The sequence below is a fragment of the Pelophylax lessonae genome (assembly GCF_965119305.1).
Source record: "Pelophylax lessonae genome assembly, chromosome: 11".
NCBI lineage: Eukaryota > Metazoa > Chordata > Amphibia > Anura > Ranidae > Pelophylax > Pelophylax lessonae.
Genome location: NC_138778.1, coordinates 5,934,737 through 5,950,451, shown reverse-complemented (window position 1 = coordinate 5,950,451; position 15,715 = coordinate 5,934,737).

The window sequence follows — 15,715 nt, the reverse complement described above, 5'->3', positions numbered from 1 at the left end:
CTTTGTAAAATATACTCAGTAATACTTATTTCTTATTATCAAACTATGAACATTCAGACCCTTCAAAACCACTGCGCATGCTCATCGATTAGTTGGTGCGTGTTAGAAGATGTCTTTATCCTTATCACGTGGAAAACAGCTGACTGCGTCCAGGTTCGGATGTCCATCCCTAACCGTAGGTAACCCCCGAGGTGTGCGGCTCCATGTAAACGGTGGCGGCAGGACAGGAGGAAAAAGACAGAACGATGCACTGTGTCTGTGTCTCTCCCTCCAGCAGCTGAAAACAAGTTTCTCCCCCTTTCCCTCCCGGCAGCTTTGAGCTGCTAGAGAGAGAGACACAGACACAGTGTATTGTTCTGTAATTTTCCTCCCGTCGATCCCTCTGCTGTCTGGGCCCCCCTACAGGAGGTCCGGTGATACCCCCTTATCGGCGGTGTGGGTTATTGTTTGTAGAATTTTGAGGAAAATAATGAATTGAATCCATTTTGGAATAAGGATGTAACATAACAAAATGTGGAAACAGTGAAGTGCTGTGAATACTTTCCGGATGCACTGTATGCTTACTCTTTGAGCCTTTAAAGCGGAGTTCCGGCCACAGAATCGTTTTTTTTTTACAAATACTTCCCAAATAGTGATTCCCCCGCCCTTCATACATCTGCTAATCTGGTTTTAGACAGTTTAATAATGGATTGGCAATCATAAAATCTTACTTTATAAAAAGTTTGCTGGGCGCCGCCATCTTTGTCCTGGTCACCCAAAGCCGCAGTATGCAAATGTATGCCCTGCTTCCTGGTTCAAGATGGAGGGGGGGGCGATGAATGCAGCGCGAAATCTCGCGCATGCCCAGTACTATGCGATCGGCATAGTAAGGGTTTCCATAGGGACGGCTGGGCTCCACCTATTATGGCGTCATTTCCTGTTTGCAAATAACACGATGAGAGGAGCGGCTGGCCGCCTACGTCACTGCCCATTGCCTCCTGGGAGTGATGAGTAAGAGCTCCCAGGACGCATTGCAGGACAGGAAGTGACGGCGCAGGCCGCGGCCACAGAGGGAGGAAGTTGAAGGAAAGGTGAGTATATTTTCTTCTGAAACAAGGTAAGTAAAAAAAAAAAAAATTCGGGAATATCCAATTCTTTTTCAGGTGACACTAAGGAAGTGGATGGCACAAAATCTAATGTAACGATTTTGCAGCCAGGACTCCGCTTTAAAGTCCCATTATACAGGGGAAACCTTTCTTTTCCATTCTAAATAAAGAAACATTTTTTATACTTAAAATTTTTCGTCTGCTCTTTTGGCACCCTAATTTTTATTCGTCGATCTGCGCATACATTTGCAGCGTCATCCATCAATTGTCCGCGGTCAGAAACGCTCCTTGTGCGTTTCACATGGATAACTGGCAGGGTTTCCTGCGCCAGCAGCAGCTGAAAACGTTGTTTGTTTGGAGAAGGTGGGCCGTGTTTTCCTACACACAGGGCAGAAAGACCACAGGATCTATGAGGTTTGATTGTGTCGTCTACCAAAGGCGTGTGTATTTACATACAAAGTGCTTCTTGAAATGATTCAATCAAACAACCTGGGACCTTTTGTTTGTGCGACTCAGCGCAGGGCTTAGCTGTGCAATTCTCCCAAGACTTCAGTGTATCAGCAAAGGAGACTTCCTCACTGCCGGGAATAAACAGGGATCAAGACATAAACCCCGCTACATGGGAAGAACATACGTAGCTACGTGAGAGGCTGGAGGCCAGCAAGATACATATAGACACAGTGGAGGGTTTTAAATAAAAAAAAAACTTTTAACCCCTTGACCTCCGGAAGATTTACTCCCTTCATGACCAGGCCATTTTCTGTGATACGGCACTTCGTTATTTTAACTGACAATTGTGCAGTCATCCAGCACTGTATACAAATAGAGCTTTCTTTTGGTGGTATTTGATCACCTCTGCGTTTTTCAATTTTTTGCGCTATAAACAAAAAAAAAAAAAACCAGACAATTTAAAAAAAATAAATAAAAAAAAAAATATATATATATTTTTTTTTTTTACTTTCTGCTATAAAACATATCCAATAAAAACATTTAAAAAATCTAGTTTCTTCATCAATTTTGGGCCAATATGTATTCTGCTACATATTTTTAGTTAAAAAAAATCCCAATAAGCGTATATTGATTGGTTTATGCGAATGTTATCGTGTCTACAAACCATGGAATCATTTTATTTTTATTTATTTATTACCAAAATAAAATGTATGTAATTTTTTCCCACTAATAGAGCTTTCTTTTGGTGGTAATCGATCACCTCTGTGTTTTTCATTTTTTGTGCTATAAACAAAAAAAGACCGACAATTTGAAAAAAAAGACAAAAAAATATATATATATATATATTACTTTCTGCTATAAACATATCCAGTAAAAAAAAAATTTAAAAATCTAGTTTCTTCATCAATTTTGGGCCAATATGTATTCTGCTACATATTTTTGGTTAAAAAAAAATCCCAATAAGCGTATATTGATTGGTTTATGCAAACGTTATCGTGTCTACAAACCAGGGGATAATTTTATTTGTATTTATTTATTACCAAAATAAAATGTATGTAATTTTTTTCCCACTAATAGAGCTTTCTTTTGGTGGTATTTGATCACCTCTGCGTTTTTCATTTTTTGCGCTATAAACAAAAAAAGACAGACAATTAAAAAAAAAAAAAAAAAATATATATATATATAGATATATATATATATATATATATATATATATATTTTTTTTTTTACTTTCTGCTAAAAAACATATCAAATAAAAAAATTGAGAAAATCTAATTTGGTTAATAAAAATCCCAATAAGGGTATATTGATTTTTTTTTGGTTGAAAATGTAATCTTTATTTGCATAAAAGATATACAAAAAACAATACTTTTGTCGGGGTACATTCTCCCCTGTACTGCGACGCAGCGCATAAATACACTACATTACAATACATTTCCGGTCATACTAATAAATACATTCAATCACATACATTCATTCTGTGGTATGATGCCTGATGTGGTGTGCGGAGTAAGGATACCCCGAGCCATCACATCATGCATGACGCCGCAATACCCCTATAAGCATGAAACTAAGAAACGTTATCTATACGTAGCATGAATCAATCAAACAATATTACATTTCAAAAAGCAACAGGTGTGATAGGGGAGTGGGAGAGTGGGGTAAGGGGAGGGGAATGAAATCACAGGCCCGAAGCTTTATTGAATGGACAAAGACACACAAGGGAGAGTGGGGGAAGGGGAAATCTTCAGACCTCCTCTTCCTCCATGAGATCCATCAGGTTATAGTCTCTGAGCAGACTGTGAACCAGTCTGCGACAGTCCTCAATGGACATCCTCTCCCGCTGGTGGATAAGGCGCTTTCTGGCGCACCATAAAGCGTCCTTAAAGCAGCACAACACCCGCCAGGCGTTGTCAATGTCCTCTTGGGAAAAAGTCCCATGAAAAAGTCCATTCAGCACAGCAAAATGTGTGATGGCAGTCTGTGGGACAAAGTCTCTCAGTTCAGGTTCCAAGGCCCTCAACAGGCTCTGTGCAAATGAGCACTCCCAGAAAACGTGGTAAGACGTTTCCTCATGGATGATACAAAAGGGGCAGTGCCTGTATCTGCACAAGTTTCTGGCATGCATAAATGTCCTGAGTGGCAAACCCCCCTGGACAGCCATCCACGCCAGATCTTTATGCCTGTTGGTGAGTCTCTTTGAAGAAACATTCCTCCAGACCACTTTGCAAGTGGCTGAAGGGAGGCCTGGAACAGTCTCAGCAATGTCCGATGCTCTGATCAACTTGTAGATAGTTTTTGGCTTCCACAAGTCGGGCTTAACTCCATGCAGCCCCAGCTCCTTGATGAACTTGAAAGTGTCCAAGTAGTACCAAGGAGTGTCCCAGTTGTAGGGGATGGAGCTGTCCCATTTGTCCCATCCAAGGGACCTCCAGAGAGGCAGGAGGAAAAAACGGGACATGGAGTTGCCTCCAGAGTCCGAAGTTCTGTCAATCAAAGTTCTGCGGATGCAGTTGCAGACAAAGAACACCCCCAGTAACGTTGCGATGTCGGGCACGCCCTTACCGCCCTTGAGGGGTTCCTTGAACATGACTGCTCGCTTCACTCTGTCCATCTTGGAGCCCCAGATGAAGTGGAACACCGCCCTGGTGATGGCCTTGCAGGTGTTGACCCGGGGGGGCCAGGCCTGGGCGAGGTACTGCAACACAGGGAGGATCTCGCTGCGGAGTACCAGTGTTATGGTTTACGCAAATGTTATAGTGTCTACAAATTATGGTATATATTTATGGATTTTTTATTTTTTTACCCTAGTAATGGCGGCAATCAGCAACTTATAGCAGGACTGCGATATTGCGGTTGCCAGTCGGGCACTAACTAACACTTTTGACACTTTCTGGCACATAGCTTGTGGAATTTGGGAAGTATATCAAATGATTCTTCAGAATTTCCAACGTCGCAATGCTCACAGGGAAGGGAACCGGAAGACAGGTGCCGGCATCGGCCGAGCACACAGCGGGAGGATGACGGGGGAGGACGGCAGGGGAGGGCGGGGGAGGACGGTGGGGGATGGCTGGAGGACGGCGGGGTAGGGCGGCGGGAGGCTGGCTGGAGGACGGCTGGGTAGGGCGGCGGGGGATCACAGGGGAAGAGGAGTTTTAAAATATAAAACAGATTTCCATGCAAAACAATGTACCGCTTTTAGCACAGAAATCCCGACATAATCAGACCGCCAGGGAGGTTAAAATAGTGAATAGTGGAGCAATCAGATAAAATGTATCTGTCTATTTTTGTGAATTCCACCAAAAAAATATAAAATACTTTGGGTGGTTTAGCACAAATGTGATAATGCTGACTTTTTGCATATTTGTCGATTTGAAGCAGGATGAATCCGGAGGGAATCGAACGCCTCGGACATGAATCTTCCATTGGGTGCTCGATTCCTCTCTTCTCTCCCAGGAGCTGTACAGCAGCAGGTTGACAAGACATTCCTAATCTCCTGTCCTATCGCCAACCTGATGAAAGTCAGAATGACGCGGGCGATGACTGAGATGACCCGATAAACTTCCTTATGTACCCGCCTGTTAGATGATTCATCATCTTATGAACAAAGGAAAAAAAACATACCCTGACCAAGCTGCCTTGCTGACCCGGCTTTTTTCTGACACTTGTTTACAAGTAAAAAATCATTATTTTTTGTTAGAAAATTACTTAGAACCCCCAAACATTATATATATATATTTTATTTTTTTTTTTAGCAGAGACCCTAGAGAATAAAATAGTGGTCGTTGCAATTTTTTATTTCATACGGTTTTTGCACGCAATTTTTTTTTTTTTGGAAAAAAATACTCTTTGAAATTAATAAAAAAAAAAAAAAAAGCACAATATATACCCCAACGTTTTTTGTTAATAATGAAAGATGATGACAGTTTTTCTGACTTTTCTTTAACCACTTGCCCTTCAGAATATTTACTCCTCCTTCATGACCAGGCAATACGACACTGCATTATTTTATCTGATAATTGCGCGGTTATGCAGCGCTGTACCCAAGTAAAATTGAGGTACTTTTTTTTCCCACAAATAGAGCTTTCTTTTGGTGGTATTTGATCACCTCTGTGGTGTTTATTTTTTCGCGTATAAAGAAAAAAAAAGTGACAATTTTGGAAAAAAAAAAAAAAAAAAGAAATATATATATATATATATATATATATATATAAATATATATATATATATATATATATATATATATATATATATATATATATATATATTTTTTTTTTTTTACTTTCTGCTATAAACATATCCATAAAAATAAAAAAAAATAAAAAATTTCTTCATCAATTTAGGTCAATATGTATTTTGCTACATGTGTTTGGTAAAAAAAATCCCAATAAGTGTATATTGATTTGTTATTATTATTATGTATTATTATTATACAGAATTTATTTAGCGCCAACATTTGCGCAGCGCTTTACAACATGAGGGAAGACAATGCAGTTACAATACAATTCAATACAGGAGGAATTAGACGGCCCTGCTCCTTAGAGCTTACAATCTAGAAGATTGGTTTGCACAAAAGTTATCGCATCTACAAATTATGGGATATTTCTATTTATTTTTTAATAGTAATGGTGGCAATTGGCGGCTAAAAGCGGGACTGCGATATTGCGGCGGACATTCCGACACTAACTGGCACTCTTGACACTTTGTGGGAACCAGTGACACTAATACAGTGATCAATGCTAAAAATATCTACTGTCACTGTACTAATGACACTGGCTGGGAAGGGGTAACATAAGAGCCAATCAAAGGGTTAAATGTGTGCCTAGCCAGTGTTTATATGCACTATGTGAGGTGCTTTTACTAGGGGAAGAGACAGAATTTATTTCCGTCTTCCTTAGGGGTCTGCAGACTTCAGCGTGCGGGAGCCGCTGGTCATGGCACAGGGATCTAAAGAAACGGCACAGACGGTCGTTCCTTCAGAGCGCATGCGCCGATGACATCATCGGCGCAGTATACAGTAACTATCTTCTAAATGGTGCAGGTTTAGGAGATATTTACAGAACCTATAGGTACAAACATTACAAGGGGTTTTACAACCTCTTTTAACTACTTCTGGACCGGGAGGTTTTACCCCCTTAATGACCAGGCCATTTTCTGCAATACGGCACTGCGTTATTTTAACGGACAATTGCACAGTCGTGCGACGCTGTACCCAAATAACCAAATAAATGTTTTTTCCACAAATAGAGCTTTCGTTTGGTTGTATTTGATCGCCTTTGGGATTTTTATTTTTTGCGCTATAAACAAAAAAAGAGCGACAATTCTGGAAAAAAAAAATAATATTTTTTTACTTTCCGCTATATAACATTTCCAATTAAAAAAAAAAATAAAAATCTAATTTTTTCATCATTTTAGGCCAATATTTATTATGCTGCATATTTTTGGTTAAAAAAAAAATCCCAATAAGCGTATTTTGATTGGTTTGCGCAAAATTTATCGCGTCTACGAACTAGAGGAAAGATTTATATGATTTTTATTTATTTATTTATTTTTACTAGTAATGGCGGCGATCTGCAATTTTTAGCGGAGCTGTGACATTGCGGCGGACAGATCGGACCCCTAACTGACATTTTTGACACTTTTGGGGGGACCAGTGACGTTACTACAGTAATTAGTGCTAAAAATATGCACTGTCACTGTAATATAAACACTGGCAGGGAAGAGGTTTTTTTTTTCTTTTTATTTATATGTTTTTTATTACATTTTTCCAACAATACATAAAATCATAAAGAGAAAAAAATCAGAAAAAAAAGTAACAAATAATTAGTAAAATTAGGTTTATACCTCTATACATCTGTGTCAATACCAACTTTACTGCACCTCAATAGTTCCTAGACCAAAAAGAAAGAAAAGAAAAGAAGAAGAAAAGAAAAAAAAGAAAAGGCAGGGAAGAGGTTAACCCAGGGGAAATCAAAGGGTTAAATGTGAGCCTAGGGGGTGCTTTCTAACTGTGAGGGGGATGGGCTTGTGACATCAACACAGGGACCTGTGTTCCTAAATAGGAGGAACACAGGAGCTCTGTGTTGATAGCAGAGAGAACAGGATGCTGTGTTTACAACAGCAGACTGCCGTGCTCTCTTCACGGGGAGCGATCGCGGGTGCCCGGCCCCTTGGATCGGCTTCCCCGCTGGCGGGTGGGGTCGGCAAGTGGTTAATAAAAAAAAAAAATACATGCCCCAATATGTTGGTAAATTATGAAAGATGATGTTACGCCGATTAAATAGATACCTAAGATGTCATGCTTTAAAATCACGTGCTTGTGGAATGGCGCCAAACCACGGTACTTAAAAACCTCTATAGGTGATAATGAAAAAATTTCTACAGGTTACCAGTTTAGAGTTACAGAGGAGGTCTGGTAGTAGAATTATTGCTCTCACTCAAAGGTATGCGGCGAAACCTCACATATGTGGTGCAAACACTTTATTTACAAACTTTGCGGCAGGGGCGTAACTACAGGGGTTGCAATTGCAACCGGGCCCCATGCTCCAGGGGGCCTGTGCGGCTCCCCTGTACACCTGGATAGAAGGGGGCGGGGGCGGGGGCGGGGGCAGCATGTAGAGAAATCACTGTCCTCCTTTTTCCTCCTGTAGCTGCAGGAGGAAAATGGAGGAGATTGGTTCCTCTGTATCCTTTACCAGCTCCTTCCTTTTCTGAATGGACAGAGTCATAGTCAGTGACATTGTAAAAAAATAAAATAAAATGATAAAAAATAATATAATTAAAATACCAAAAAATAAAAACTACCGACACCGGTGGGTGAACTTTCAGGATAGCAAAGGTCACACTTGCGACCGGGCCCTGGCATTCCACCACCGTGGGAAGACCCCAAGATGGCAGGAAAGGGGGCCCACTGCAGAAATTGTGAAAGGGTCCCATTGTGGGACCATGAAAAGGGCCCTGGAATGAGAGTAAAGGGCCCCAGGATCAGTGGGAAGAGCCCCAAACTTGAAGGAAAGGTCCCCAGTCAGGGGTCCGGGGGGCCCTTCATGGTTTCTTGCACCGGGGCCCTGAAGGTTCTTGTTACACCTCTGCTTTGTGGATTTAGGTAATAATGAAACCTGATCAGTTGTGGCTTAACCGCGCCCCCTACATCTACCAAGCATGAAGTGCCAAAGTACCAACATACCATGAAACATGAAGTAACTCTGAAGATGAAAATGTTTTTTTTTTTTTTTGTGACCAGGATCGTCCTACATTTGTGAAGTCCAACGCGCCTGCTCTTCCATTCATGCGGCGGTGCCACGTATCGATGTGGTCTGCCGTGGCACTACGCCAGCTGGAAGCCCTGCAAATCAAATGAAAGAAATGCTCGGGCAGATTCTGCTACATATGCAAATTCCAGAGCAGAAAATATCTTTGTTTTTTTTCCCCTCTGCTTTTAACATGAACCTCCTCGGGGATTTCATCCTCTAATGCAATTCCTGAGCAGCGGGGGCAGCGGGCACATATGACAAGCTACGGGGAATGTAAAGGTCAGGCTGGGACAAGAGCTAACACTCAGAGCTGCATGTTCATTGTTATTGGTTTAATTATACTCATCAAATGCCAGTCATGTGCTTCCTAAGGGCTATGCAAGAGAGAAAGGTTCCGAAAAAAAAGAAACTCTGAATTGGTAACGAGATGCACCAAAATTTCTGCAAAAAATTGGATTCAGTAAAGAAAATAAGATTATTGTAGTTTTTGGTGTTTTTTTTTTAACCACTTCAATTCCAGAAGGTTTTCCCCAGGGGAGGACTGGGCCAGGGGGCAGGGGGGCAATTGCCCCCTGGGATGCTCTGATGCCCCATAAAAAGGCTGCACCGCTTCTGCCAAAGACATGCCTAAGGCTACGTTCACATGTGAGCGTAGCGATCGTGGGCAGAATCACCGCGGTTCCGCCCGCGATCCGGAAATCATTGCAAATCGCGGGACGCCTGTGCGTTGTCCGTGATTTGCAATAGCACCCCAAACGCTGTTCGATGTTGCTGCGATTTCCGCCTGCCGAATCGCAGTAACATCGCGCAAACAACGCATGACGCCTCAAAGAATCTCTTGTACCTTTTTTGGGCGTCATGCGTTGTTTGCGCGATGTTACTGCGATTCGGCAGGCGGAAATCACGGCAACATCGCACAGTGTTTGGGGTGCTATTGCAAATCACGGGCAACGCACAGGCGTCCCGCGATTTGCAATGATTTCCGGATCACAGGCAGAATCGTGGTGATTCTGCCCGCGATCACTACGCTCACATGTGAACGTAGCCTTAAGGATTGCTGGTGCAGAGAGGTAAAAGTTCCTGCCGCTGACCTACTGAGTGTGGGTTGAAGACAGGGACAGAGCGCAAGCCTACCGACCCCCCTCCCCCAGCATAGATGGTGTAAACTGTGTCTGAACAGAGGTCGGTTCCATGCCCCACTGGAGAATCTCCTCCCCCAGCCAGCCCCAACCAAGCTGTCCCAGCTCCCCCCAACCGCCCCCTGCTGGCCAGGTCGGGAACCAGGTTTCAGTCAGTGAATAGAGAGTACCTGGAGTGGAGCTTCAGCTTGGAATGGGGGTCAGGAGGAGGCCAGGAAGAGGGAGGGGGGACCAGTTGCTGTACCATGGGCCTCTGGTTTGTACTTGCCCCCTGGGCCGAAAGTTGCCAGTCAGCCCCTGGTTTTCCCTGCTTCATGACCAGGGCATTATTTGCTATTCAGCACTGTGCTACTTTAACTGGCAATTATGTTGTCATGCAACGCTGTACACAAATTACATTTTTATAATTTTTTTTTTTTTAAAGCAAATAAAGCTTTCTTTTAGTGGTATTTGATCACCACTGGGATTTTTTTTATGATATAAACAAAAAAAGAATGAAAAATGTGAAAAAGAAACAATATTTTTTACTTTCTGCATAAAACATATCCAATAAAAATATTTAAAAAATCGAATTTCTTCATAAATTTAAGACAAAATGTATTCTGTTACAAGTCTGTGGTAAAAAAAAAAAAATCCCAATAATGCCAGCCATAAACAGTTAGAAAATCGCTAGACAAAACAGTCAGAGTAAAAAACTGTCAAACGTGTGTGCGATAATGCGATCATTGAATCAATCGATGTCACCCAATAATAGACATATTATCGGTCGATAACAACATAAACGGTAGATTTTTCGCCGATTACACGATCCGGGGCTACATTTTAACACACGTCAAGGGGCGTGGCTTTCGATGTAACCACAGAGACATACGATCCTACATAGCAGGATCCTATGATCTCTGCACTTACATGAGGGAGAATGACAGGCGGCTTTGTTTACATCAGCCGCCTGCCTTTCTCCCTCTCCAGCGGGAGATCACGAGTGACCGGCGGACATCGGAGCCGCCGGTCACTCGCGCGGGGATCCCAGTGAACAAGCGGGGGCGGGAGCGCGCCTCTGGCGGCGCACGCTCGCCCCCTATTGGCTTGCAGGCGAGCGACGTACCGGTACGTCACTTTGCTCAGGGGGGGCTGACCGCCGCAGTATATGTACTTGCGGTGGTCGGCAAGTGGTTAATTGAAGAAGCTGAAGTTAAAAGCTGATTGGCTACTATGCACAGTTGCACCAGATGTGGCACTCTCCAGTTTTAGGAAATCAACCCCAGTGTGTGCTGCTGCCAGCTATAATATCAGTAATTATTTAGACTTTATACTCAGAAATTACACTTTTCTTTTTTTATAATACTCAAATAATGGTAAGCATGTAACTTTGTTACGCACTTCATCCTCTGTTTTGAATGGAGTTGGTGTTTAAAGGGTTTTATCGTCCTATAAAGACCTTGTGTAATGGGTCAATGTAAATCATTTTGTAGCACAGGTCAAGCCATTCATCTTGGTTTTTTTGACGTATTGCTAAACAGCAGCCCATCCGATCTGCCCTTTGGTGACATGGTGGTTGATAAGTTCGGTGTCTAGTTCTATGAAAAGACGGCCATGTATACTTTACAGAGGTTTAGGCCAGCTCTGGTTTATATAAGTGAACAGCAAGTACAAAGTAGAAACCACCCAATGTTTATTGTTGGGAGACATTTTTTCTCTTTGAGGTAAAGTAGTGTTTACATTCATAGATATAGGTCTGTAGCAAACCAGATGGTCACTGGTCTGCACCCCTGATGGGCATAATGTAAACTGCCAGATAAAGGAGCCGTTAAATGTGGAGGCCAAATCCCAGCATCCTTGTGGAAGCCGGCAACTAAGTATCATGGGGGGGGGGGGGATCTGGAAGTAGGAGCCACAGGATGTTCCATTGTTGGTTTATCAATGGCGGAACAATGGTTAGCAATTTTTTCTAATCAACTGAATCCTAGGCAAAATTCACCTGGACCTGTCCCAAGTTACCATAGACATGAGATACCACAACAAGATCTTGTTTGCATATGCACTATATTGTCAAAAGTATTGGGACGCCTTCCTTTACACACACATGAACTTTAATGGCATCCCAGTCTTAGTCCGTAGGGTTCAATATTGAGTTGGCTCCACCCTTTGCAGCTATAACAGCTTCAACTCTTCTGGGAAGGCCGTCCACAAGGTTTAGGAGTGTCTATGAGAATGTTTGACCATTCTTCCAGAAGAATATTTGTGAGGTCAGGCAGTGACGTTGGACAAGAAGGCCTGGCTTGGAGTCAGGGCCGGTTTTAGATAAAGTGTGGCCCTGGGCAAACCTAAAAGTGGGGCCCCAAATTTTTTTATATTCTACCAAAAATATAGGCGCATTTAATCAAATTTAGCCAAATAAAACATACAACTACATGAAAATATGCTTTAATTAAATAACATTAAATAGAATAAATAAGAAATCAAGTGAGCTTTGCACACCTTCACAAATCAGATCACCCCAATTTCTGCACCTTCACACCTCAGACCACCCCAATTTCTGCACCTTCACACCTCAGACCACCCCAATTCCTGCACCTTCACACCTCAGACCACCCCAATTGCTGCACCTTCACACCTCAGGTCACCCCAATTTCTGCACCTTCACACCTCAGACCACCCCAATTTCTGCACCTTCACACCTCAGACCACCCCAATTCCTGCACCTTCACACCTCAGATCAGCCCCTGGTAGGCTGGCACTGGCAGCAACAATTTTATTCAAATCAGGACTTCTTCTGCAAATAGCCTGGCAGGCTGGCACTGGCAGCAAATATTTTATTCAAATCAGGATTTCTTCAGCAAATAGGCTGGCATCAGAGTCAGACAATTACCAAAACCAATGTCATCATGACACATGATCAAAAAAATGAGGAAAAATAAGGATTTCTTCTGCAAATAGCCTGGCAGTGACATCATCAGATCAGACAAGGCACTGGCAGGCATTGTACTAGACTAGTACTATGCCTGGCTGCCAGTGCCAGGCCAGCCTATTTGCAAAAGAAATCCTGATTTGAATTAAATTGTTGCTGCCAGTGCCAGCCCAGCCTATCTGCAAAATAAATCCCTAAGTAGAAGTCACTCCTCTCTCCAGTCCTCCACTTACCTTGGGTGTGCTGTGCGGTGTGGCTGCAGAGTGTTCCCGCTGGACATAGTACAGGAGATGGTCAAAGACTGCAAACATGATACAAGAGATGGTCAGAGACTACGGACCTGATACAAGAGATGGTCAGAGACTGAGGACATGATACAGGAGATGGTCAAAGACTGCAAACATGATACAAGAGATGGTCAGAGACTACGGACCTGATACAAGAGATGGTCAGAGACTGAGGACATGATACAGGAGATGGTCAGAGACTGAGGACATGATACAGGAGATGGTCAGAGACTGAGGACATGATACAGGAGATGGTCAGAGACTGAGGACATGATACAGGAGATGGTCAGAGACTGAGGACATGATACAGGAGATGGTCAGAGACTGAGGGCATGATACAGGAGATGGTCAGAGACTGAGGGCATGATACAGGAGATGGTCAGAGACTGAGGGCATGATACAGGAGATGGTCAGAGACTGAGGACATGATACAGGAGATGGTCAGAGACTGAGGACATGATACAGGAGATGGTCAGAGACTGAGGACATGATACAGGAGATGGTCAGAGACTGAGGACATGATACAGGAGATGGTCAGAGACTGAGGGCATGATACAGGAGATGGTCAGAGACTGAGGGCATGATACAGGAGATGGTCAGAGACTGAGGGCATGATACAGGAGATGGTCAGAGACTGAGGGCATGATACAGGAGATGGTCAGAGACTGAGGGCATGATACAGGAGATGGTCAGAGACTGAGGGCATGATACAGGAGATGGTCAGAGACTGAGGGCATGATACAGGAGATGGTCAGAGACTGAGGGCATGATACAGAAGATGGTCAGAGACTGAGGGCATGATACAGGAGATGGTCAGAGACTGAGGGCATGATACAGGAGATGATCAGAGACTGAGGGCATGATACAGGAGATGGTCAGAGACTGAGGACATGATACAAGAGATGGTCAGAGACTACAGACATGATACAGTAGATGATCAGAGAGTGCAGACGTGATACAAGAGATGGTCAGAGACTGCAGACGTGATACAGGAGATGGTCAGAGACTGAGGGCATGATACAGGAGATGGTCAGAGACTGAGGGCATGATACAGGAGATGGTCAGAGACTGAGGGCATGATACAGGAGATGGTCAGAGACTGAGGGCATGATACAGGAGATGGTCAGAGACTGAGGGCATGATACAGGAGATGGTCAGAGACTGAGGGCATGATACAGGAGATGGTCAGAGACTGAGGGCATGATACAGGAGATGGTCAGAGACTGAGGGCTTGATACAGGAGATGGTCAGAGACTGAGGGCATGATACAGGAGATGGTCAGAGACTGAGGGCATGATACAGGAGATGATCAGAGACTGAGGGCATGATACAGGAGATGGTCAGAGACTGAGGACATGATACAAGAGATGGTCAGAGACTACAGACATGATACAGTAGATGATCAGAGAGTGCAGACGTGATACAAGAGATGGTCAGAGACTGCAGACGTGATACAGTAGATGGTCAGAGAGTGCAGACGTGATACAGTAGATGGTCAGAGACTGCAGACTGGAGATGGTCAGAGACTGCAGACGTGATACAAGAGCTGGTCAGAGACTGCAGACGTGATACAAGAGATGGTCAGAGACTGCAGACATGATACAAGAGAAGGTCAGAGACTGCAGACATGATAGAAGATAAAAGGACACTAGGGGGGCTAGAGAGCACAGGGAAAGCAGATAGCACTGGAGAAGCTGAAGGGCAAGGGGGGGGGGGACTGGAGAGAATTAAGGGGGGATTTGGAAAGCATTGCAGGGGGGTTGGAAGGCGCAGGGTGTGGATAGCACTGGGGGGGTGGTGGGCAGGGAAAACCAGGGGGATGGAAAGCATGGGGGGGGTGGTGGGCAGGGAAAACCAGGGGGATGGAAAGCATGGGGGGGGGGACTGGAAATCACTTAGGGGGGAGCCAGGGAGCACAGGGGGGTGGAGAGCACTGGGGGAGCCAGAGAGCATAGGGGGAGATGAAAAGCACTGTGGGGACTTGAAGAGCACGGGGGGGCTAAAGAGTACAGGGGGTTTAAGAGCACTGGGGGAGGGGGGCTAAGATCACTGGGGGGGGCTAAGATCACTGGGGAGGGGGGCTAAGATCACTGGGGAGGGGGGCTACGATCACTGGGAAGGGGGGCTACGATCACTGGGAAGGGGGGCTACGATCACTGGGGAGGGGGGCTACGATCACTGGGGAGGGGGGCTACGATCACTGGGGGGGGGCTACGATCACTGGTGGGCTACGATCACTGGGGGGGGCTACGATCACTGGGGGGGGGCTAAGATCACGGGGGGGGCTACGATCACTGGGGAGGGGGGCTACGATCACTGGGGGGGGGCTACGATCACTGGGGAGGGGGGCTACGATCACTGGGGAGGGGGGCTACGATCACTGGGGGGGGGCTACGATCACGGGGGGGCTACGATCACTGGGGAGGGGGGCTACGATCACTGGGGGGGGCTACGATCACTGGGGGGGCTAAGATCACGGGGGGGGGGGCTACGATCACTGGGGAGGGGGGCTACGATCACTGGGGAGGGGGGCTACGATCACTGGGGGGGGGGCTACGATCACTGGGGGGGGCTAAGAACACAACACTGGGGG